This window comes from Rhincodon typus, chromosome 27 (assembly GCF_021869965.1).
Source record: "Rhincodon typus isolate 14 chromosome 27, sRhiTyp1.1, whole genome shotgun sequence".
NCBI classification, from domain to species: domain Eukaryota; kingdom Metazoa; phylum Chordata; class Chondrichthyes; order Orectolobiformes; family Rhincodontidae; genus Rhincodon; species Rhincodon typus.
The window spans coordinates 41,544,149-41,553,591 of record NC_063358.1 but is presented as its reverse complement, the minus strand read 5'-3'; the positions used below and the strand labels follow the sequence as shown (position 1 = coordinate 41,553,591).

At 41.8% G+C, this 9,443-nt stretch overlaps 1 pseudogene; it reads left to right on the top strand.

Annotated features, from left to right (window-relative positions):
* The window catches only part of LOC109915961, a 6,753-nt pseudogene extending 5,971 nt beyond the window's left edge, over positions 1-782 (top strand).
* The last annotated feature ends 8,661 nt before the right edge of the window (positions 783-9,443 follow it).

The window sequence follows — 9,443 nt, the reverse complement described above, 5'->3', positions numbered from 1 at the left end:
GGACTCGCTTCCCCTCGCGCTGCCCCAGGACTCGCTTCCCCTCGCGCTGCCCCAGGACTCGCTTCCCCTCGCGCTGCCCCGGGACTCGCTTCCCCTCGCGCAACTCCATTTCTGGTGATTCTTACTATTTCAAAGTCACTGAACAAGATCAAATCTCGTGTGTTACAGGTCTCACTGGGAAGCTGCTGACATGTCCATTCGAAACCAAAGACAGTTATGTTCGACTGAAACCAGGGAGTTGTCCCAATTTGTTCCCCTTTACAGTCTGATTGATGGCAGCATCTGAAGAGTCGCAGTTATCAATTGTTCTCCTGTATGACTTTAACACACCATAATGAACTGTTGCTCTGGAAAGGGAGTGATACAAGACTTGACCTGTACCTCCAGGACACTGTAATTCCATTTTCCCTTCCAGCAATGAATGCGCTGATGAGGCACATCTATGTGAGCCAGGAGTCTGGACAGGGGAGATACCATTCTGGGTGAATGGACAGAGAAGTGTTCAGAAAGTTGGTAGAAAGGGTGGAATAGTGAGCGGCAGAGGTTCCTTTATCCTGGGACAGGAGCAGGACAAGGTTGGGGGAGGGTTAACATCAAGCAGAGATTTTGTTGCGGAGGTAACTGTTGTTAATCTGTGGGACCATGTTTTAACAACAACTTAGATTAAGGCTGTGAGTGAATGTTGTAACAGTCTGGGGGGGAGCATCATTGACTGGTCCACAATATGGTATTCTGCAATAGGAAAGGTGAATATTCAGGACAATAAAGACTGCACAACTTAAAATTCTTTGCCAGGGAAGCAGTTTTGGGAACAATGGACTAAAGCATGAGAAGGAAATGACAGACATTCCCAACAAATTGCTTTAATAGCCCTACAACGTTACAATATGGTCTTTTTCTCAGAATCAGAGCAGGAATCCACAATAATAGAGTTTCATGTACAATAAACAGGAATTGATCAAGAGGTTGATTATATTCAGATCAGGGTTTTTTTCACTAGGATCTTCTAGTTTGTCATCTTCCTCAGTATCTGGGTGATAGTTTCAAACTCAATGTGAAGATTCTCTGTCATTCTCATCACAGAGAGTCAGGGAATGTGATTTATGGATACAGGATGCAGATTGGTGCTTTTTTTTTTAAAAAAAAGATTCTCTAATCAACCTGGTCAGAGATGTTATTACTTGAACCCAGTACTCCTGGCTTATCATTGTACCATAAGAACTTGATGTAAACTCCACTGAGTTGAAGTCTGTGCTGAACTCTGATTAAAACCTAAAGATTCTCTCAAACTGGTCCGAACTAACACCTACTTCCTCACCCACTCTTCCTTTGTTCCATTCTTCCTTGGCTATGTCACTGGGGCAATCTTTAACTTCACAGTGGGATTAGTTCTCTATCATAATCACAAAGTGCACCAGCAAAGGCAGGGAGTTTACACCTTCCAACTGACACACCCAGAGCCAATGGAAGAATTAAATGCATGAGGCTGAGGAACAGTCAGACTGATAAAGTCACTTTAGGAGAAATTAATTCTGTTCAGGATTGTGACTGTCCTGCTTGGGGATTATTGCTGGATGTACACTCTGTCTCTTTTTGCTGGAATTGTACCATGATTGGAAACAGTCAGACATTGCAATCTCTTTGGAATGAAATTGTAATCAATCTGTAATGTCGTAGCTTCATCTCATCAATACACATCAAAATGCCAATGTTATTGTGTATTTAAATTATTGTGTCTAATCTTCAAATAAAAGCCAGTACAATCCAGTTCCTAACATAATGAAATACTGTCACTGCTTTAATATAGGAAACTTGGCAACTTATCTATGCATAGCAAGCTCCCACAAACATGAATAAAATAATGACTATATAATCTGTAATAGCAATGCTGCTGAGTGATAGATATTGGCCAAAGCTGGGGGGAGTTCTCAGAGTCATAGAGTATGGTCCAACTAGTCCATGCCAACTATGTTCCAAAACTAACTTCCCACATTGATTTGACAGTCAAGAGGCACAATATCGCCTCTTCTTCTACAGGCGGCTCAGGAAATTTTGTATGTCTGTAAGGTCCCTCACCAACTTCTAGAGATGCACCATTGAAAGCATACTGTCCGGGTGCATACCGGCCTGGTATGGCAACTGCTCTGTCCAGGACCGTAAGAAACTACAAAAGGAGGTGTGCACAGCCCAAACCATCACAGAAGCTAACCTTCCATCCATGGACTCTATTGACACAGCTCGCAGCCACAGAAAGGCTGCCCACATCATCAAAGACCCATCGCACCCTGGTAATGACTTCCTACAACCTCTTCCATCAGGCAGAAGATACAGAAGCTTGAACACATGCACAAACAGGCTTCTTCCCTGCCATTATTAGACTGATGAATGGACTCTCAAACTTCAAATAATGCTGATCTTACTAATGTTGATCTAGCCTCGTGCACGTCCTGTGCGATGTAACCTGTATGCATGTGTCTAAGATTTTTTTTACCTTATGATCTGTATGTCCTTGCTTACTGTGATCTGCCTGTACTGCTCATAAACAAAACTTTTCACTGTACTTAGGTACTGTACATGTGACAATAAATAAATCAAATCAAATCAAACTAGTCCCACTTGCCTGCATTTGGCTCATATTCTTCCAAACCTTTTGTATTCATGTACTTATCCAAATGTCTTTCAAATGTTGTAATTGTACCTGCATCCGCCACTTCCTCTGGCAGTTCAGTCCACACACAAACCAGCCTGTGTGGAAAAAAGTTGTCCATCATGTCCTTTTAAATCCTTCTCCTTTCACCTTAAAAAATATTTCCTGTAATTTTGAACTCACCCACCTTGGGGAAAAGACCTTTGCTTTTCACCTTATCTACGCCCCTCATGATTTTATAAATCTCTTTCTGATCCACCCTCAACCTCCTAAGCTCCAGTGAAAAACGCCCCAACCTATCCAACATATTTTTATAACTCAAACCCTCCATTCCTGGCAACATCCAGGTATATCCTTTCTAAACTCTCTCCAGTTGAATCATATCCTTTCTATAGCAGGGTGACCAGAACTATACAAGGTACTCCAGAAGAGGCCTCACCAATGTACACTACAACATGCACATGACATCCCAAATCCTATACTTAAAGGTCTAAGCAATGAAGGCAAGCGTGATAAATGCCTTCTTAACCACCCTGTATACATGTGATGCAAAATTCAAAGAATTATGTACCTGAACCCCTATATCTTGGTTTTACAATACTCCCCAGAGGCCCATCTTTAATTTAATATGTCATGCCTTTGTTTGTTTTACGAAATTATGATACATTGTATTTATCAAAATTAAAATCTCCATCTGCCACTCCTCAGCCCGTTGACCCAATTAATCAAGATCTCCTCATAATCTTAGATAACCTGCTTCACTGTCCACTATATCACCAATTTTGGTTTCATCTGCAAATTTACCAACTACGCGTTCTAAATTCTCATCCAAATCCTGCGTAACCTCAACATGATGTCTCAATTCCTATACTCAAAGATCTTCTGTTCTTTGATTTATATCATGGACATTTTTTCTTCATTTTTGCACCTCACTGGGATAAGTGCACTGAAAATCAAAACCCTTATTCCTAGAATCGTCACAGAAGCTAATGTTTTGAAAAGAAATGTGGAAAATTCCCAAAGCACCCGACTTTCAGACCCAGGTGGATAGAAAGCATGGATCAGCTTTCTGTAATTAACAAAGATTACTGTTTATTACAGGTCATTAGATTCTAGCTACAGGTAAACAATTCAACTAAAGTAAGTATAGAAGGCGAGACCACACCTGGCATGTAGTTTTGGTCTCCCTACCTATGGAAGGATATATTCACTCATTGAAGGAGAGCACAGCAAGATCACTGGGCTGATAACTGGGATGGCAGGACTATTCTATGAGGAGAGATTGCTTCATCTGGGCCTCTGTTCACTAGAGTTTCAATGGATGAGATGGCGTCTGATTGAAACGTATAAAGTTCGAACAGATTAGATACAGGGAGCATGGTCTGGGAGTTTAGAAGCAGGGGACACCATCTTAGGTAGATGGTAGGTCAGTTAGGACAGAGAATGTAAGAACATAAGAATACAAGAATTAGAGCAGGAGTAGGCAATCCTGCTCCTTAACCTTGCTCTGCATTTGATACAACCACTGTCCATCTTATCTCGGCCTCAACTCTAAACTTTCCTGCCTGCTCCCCATAATCCTTTAGCCCATCACTAATTAAAAATCTGCCTACCTCCTTAATTTTATTTAGTGTCCTGGTATCCGCTGTACTCTGGGGTGTGGAGTCCATAGATTCACTTCCTCACTAGAATGAGGAAAACTTTCTTCACTCAAAGAGACAGGGAGTAGGTGAAGCTGAAAGATTGAATGCGGTGCTCAGTCTCAGTTTGGGTAACTCAGAAAGTGATATAGTCCCAACAGAAACAACTGATTGGTAAGTGAGTATTTTCGTACAGGTTTTAGAGCATATTATATTAGTTTAAATAAAGGTAGGGAGTTTTGATTATAATAGAAGTGTTTGAAATGAAGGAAGGTCCCAGCTTAATTAAATTCTCTCAAAGGGAGTAACTAGCTTAATCTAGAGAGAAATCATGATAGGAGAGCTCAGGCCCGTGGTGTGTTCCTCTTGTACAATGTGGGAAATAAGGGGCACTTTCAGTGTGTAAGAGGTGTGTCCAACTGGAGCTATCAACTCACCGCTTTCGGCAGCTGGAGCAGTGGGTGGATTCACTGTGGAGCGTCCATGATGTGAGAATGTCGGGGGCAGCACATTGAGAGGTGGGCACACTACAGGTGAAGCTTACATGGGCAGAAAGGGAATGGGTAACAAAGTCAAAGGCCCAGGAAGGAAGTTCAGGAATCCGCTGTGGCCATTCCCCTCTCAGACAGATAAACCACTTTGGATATTGTTGTTGGGGGCGGGAGTGGCCTCTCAGGGAAAAGCAGCAACAACCAAGTTCATGGCCCCACGGGTGTCTCTGCTGCACAGAAGGGGACGAAACCGAGCGGCAGAGCTGTAGTGATAGGGGGTGTTCAATGGTAACAGGTCCAGACAGGCACTTCTGTGGCTGTAGATGTGAATCCAGTATGGTATGTTGCCTCCCTGGTGCCCGGGTCAGGGATGTCACAGAGCAGCTGCAGGATATTCTGGAGTGGGAGGGTGAACAGCCGGTGGTTGTAGTACACACAGATAGCAACGAATAAGTAAACATAGGAATGAGGGCCTGAAAGCTGAATATAGGAAGCTTGGAGGTACATTAACATGGAGAGCTCTCAGTGAGACCAGGAATAAGAGGACAGATCAGGTGAATGTGTGACACATGGCAACACAATGTCATTGCTATAATGTAAAGGAGGGGCAGAATTGGCAGCTCAGTATCTCTGGATATTGAGTTTTCAGGCAGGATAGAGTGGGTGACAAAAAGCGGGGAGGGGTAGCAATGTTAGTTAGAGAATCAATTACAGTTGTGAGAAGAGATAGTATACTCAACGTGTTAACAAACGAGGCTTTATGGATTGAGTTGAGGAATAAAAAAGTCAGTCACACGATTGAGAGTATACTAAAGACCCACCCAGGTAATGAGAGGGAGATAGAAGAACACATATTTAGACAGATTTCTGCCTGTAGGAATAAAAGGGCAAAAGTAGTAGGAGATTTTAACTATCCCAATATCAAATGGGTTTCAAACAATATAAGGGGCATTGAGGGTAAAAAAATTCATTTACTTTATCCAGAAAATATTTTTGACATAATACGTGACAAGCCCAAAGAAAGGAGACACAATTGTGGATTTAGTTTTGGGAAATGAAGATGGTCAAGTAGGTGAAGTAACAGTGGGAGACCATATCAAATATCAATATCAATATTGACCACAATTTGGTTAGGTTTGGGATTATATTGGAAAAGGACAGAGATAAATCAGGAGTAAACGTTTTAAATTGGGAGAAGTTAAATTTTACAAAACTGAGAATTAATTTGGCTGGGTTGGACTGAATAGTGCTGCTAAAGGATACATCAGTGGTAAACCAGTAGGAGGCACTAATTAGTTGGATCCCTGGGGCACAAGCAGACATGGCCTCTCCAAAAATAAAAAAGGTACTGCCAAATCTAAATCCCCATGGTTGTCTAGAACAATACACGGGTAGATTAAACAGACAAAGAAAGCTTATGATAGTCCCAAAAAAACTCAACACTGCAGGGAATACAGAAAGTACAGGGATCAAGTGAAAGAAGAAATAAAGATATCAGAGTGGGCATGAAAAAATATTAGCAAGCAAGATAAAAGAATAGCTAAAATGTTTTAACACTATATAAAGAGCAAAAGGGTAGTTCAGGAAAGAGTGGGACCTATCAGAGATGAAGAAGGGATTTTGTCTGAAGATGCAGAGGATATGGGAAGAATCTTAAATGATTTATTTGTCTCCATATTCACAAAGGAAAAGGATGATGTGGATGTTGTAATTCAAGAGGTGCAGTGTGAAATATTCAACAAAATATTCACAACAAGAGGATGTGTCAGAGGAGTTAGAATCCTTGAAGGTGGGTAAGCCAATGGGGCCAGATGGATTGTCCCTAGCATGTTGAAGGAGGTCCGAGAGAAAAAAAAAATCAATGCTCTGAGAATTTTTTTCCAATCTTCACTGAACATAGGTGAGGTGCCAGATGAATGAGGGACGCAAATATTGTTCCATTGTTTTGAAAGGGAAAAAAAGAAATCCCAAACAATTATAGGCCAATTAGACTTGCTTTGGTAGTCGTTAAATTGTTAAAATAAGTCCTGAGAGATCAGATAAACTGTCAATAAGAAAGGCATGGACTAGTCGGGTATGGTCAGTATGGTTTTGTTAACGGAAGGTCACGCCTTACAAAATTGATTGAATTCTTCGAGGAAGTGACAAGGAGGGTCAATGAGAGTAGTCATGATACAATTGCTTTAAGAGGTATATTTTGCCCTGGTTTTTTTTTAAAGAAAGTTTGAGACAGAGGTACTAAGTGGTCTGTTCCAATTCAATAAAGTAAACAGCTTATGAGGCCTTGGGGTGTTTTTTTTTTTAAATTGGAGCAATAGAAGTAGCCTGAATGGGTGGGGTCAAGCTCCCATAGAACCAGGATTTTAGTTCAACTTTCAGTAACTGTTAAGGCTTTGAAGCTGCAATACATCTCTCCCTGCTACAGCAAAACACTGGAGTTCACTCTCAGAGTTTCCTCTTTCCTCCTAGACTGGAGAATTACATATGAGGCTATCTTTTTACTGAACTTGCCTTTGCCAATGGTGTGTTTATGGGATATTGTTGTTTAATGGTCAAATAAGCTATTCATAGAATCCCTACAGTGTGGAAACAGGCCTTCGGCCCGACAAGTCCACACTGACCATCAGGATATCCTACCCAGACCCATCCCCATATAATTCACCTGATCTACACACCCCTGCACACTACAGGCAATTTAGCAAGGCCAATACACCTAGCCTGCACATCTTTGGATTGTGAGAGGAAACCAGAGTACCAGGAGGAAACCCACACAGACACAGGGAGAATGCGCAACCGCCATACAGACAGTTGCTTGAGGGTGGAATTGAACCAAGGTCCCTAGTGCTGTGAGGTAGCAGTGCTAACCACTGAGCCACCATGCTGCTCAAGCTATTATTGTGTTAAGTTTTTCAATAGAATTGTCACTCCAATTCTTCTTTCTTTTGTTTGTATTTTAACTATAGTGTATGAATAAAGTGTGTTTTGCTTCAAGCCTGGTAGTTTGTCCAATCAAATTTCTTCTGGAACACAATGCCTTTAAAAATAAAAAAATGTTGGGGTTCTACGTTATCTTCTTAATATATTTTGAGAGGGTTTGGTCTGGTCCGTTTGGCATAGTGCAGTGTATGTTGTTGATATGGATGTTGGTAAGGCAATCGCCAAGGTTCCATATGGCAGACTAGTCAAAAAAAGCCCATGGGATCCAGGGTAATGTGGTGAACTGGGTCTAAAGTTGGCCTAGTATATGGAAACAAAGGATAATGGTTGATGGCTGCCCTTACAAATAGAAAGCTGTTTCAAGTTGTGTTCCATAGGGCTCAGTGTTGGGATCCCAGCTGTTTGTTTTATACACTAACAATTTGGATTTGAACATGGGGGACACAATTGGGAAATTTGTAGGCAACAGAAAAATTGGCCGTGCAGTGGATAGTGTAGATGAAAGCTGTAAGCTTCAAAATGATATAGACGGGTTGGTGGAGTGGGCAGGAAAGTGGCAGATGGAGTTCAACTCTGATAAGTTTGAGGTAATGCATTTAAGGAGGTCAAATTGTAAAAGAGAATACATAATAAATGCGAATATACTAAGAAGGGTTAATAAAGTGAGAGATCTTGGTGTGCAAGTGCAAAGGTCCCTAAAGGTAGCAGTACAGATACATGACATTGCAAAGGCACATGGAATGCTGTCCTTTGGCAGAGGTACAGAATACAAAAGTAGGGATATAGTAATGAAACTGTATAGGATACTGAACAGGCCACAACTGGAGTATTGTGTGCTATTCCGGTCACCACATTACAGGAAGGATGTAATTGCTCTGGAGATTTCACTTTGGCTGCAGGCCTTAGAACTCGCTCCCTCAATTGGGGCCATCATGAGGCAATTTCCTTTGTATCGTTCTGTTTAGCATGGAGAAAACTCTGATATTGGGTGTTGCTGCAACAGCCTCTAATGCCTTGCCTGGTCAACTGTCTGAATAGACAACGGTACACTCTGTAGGATTGGCTATGGAGGGGTTGGAATGTGGCAGATAGGGGCAATTAAAGGTTAAGATGGTTCATGGACTCCCAGGTCACTTGTTGTTTCTAAGGCCTTGAGGAGTGAAGAGATTGCTCTCACATTGTTTGACAGAACTTTGGAACCATGCTCCTGATCCTTGCCCCTTATTGTGGAAGGGGAACATCCTTATGGTTCTGAACCTGGACCTGACCAAATGGCCATTGACAGGTTCAGGCAATGGGAAGTGGAAAGAGTTGCCTGTCTCTTCTCTGTGGTTACCTCTAAACCAGAGTGGGGAAGAAATAGGTAATGCCTATTGCCATACTATGGACTTTTGACAGCAGTAGACACTAAAGGAGAGACCATCATCCCCTCCTCACCACTCGAAGCAACATTTTCATCAATACCTACATCCCAGCTATCATTGGTAGGCAACAAGGAGTCAATCAGAAGGCAGCAAGAAACAATGTCACAAAGCCTTCACTCAAGTTGTCCAAGAGTCACATGATCAGCTTTCTGATGTACAAACTCAATGGGCTGAAGGCATGTTGCTGAGTTAGCCCAAGAGTTTTATTTAAGGTCATGGCCTCCCAAATTCCATGACCAATTTGCTTTGTGTCACCACAAAATCATTGGTTGTTCATCTTCTGCTGCCAAAACTCGAAACAAAG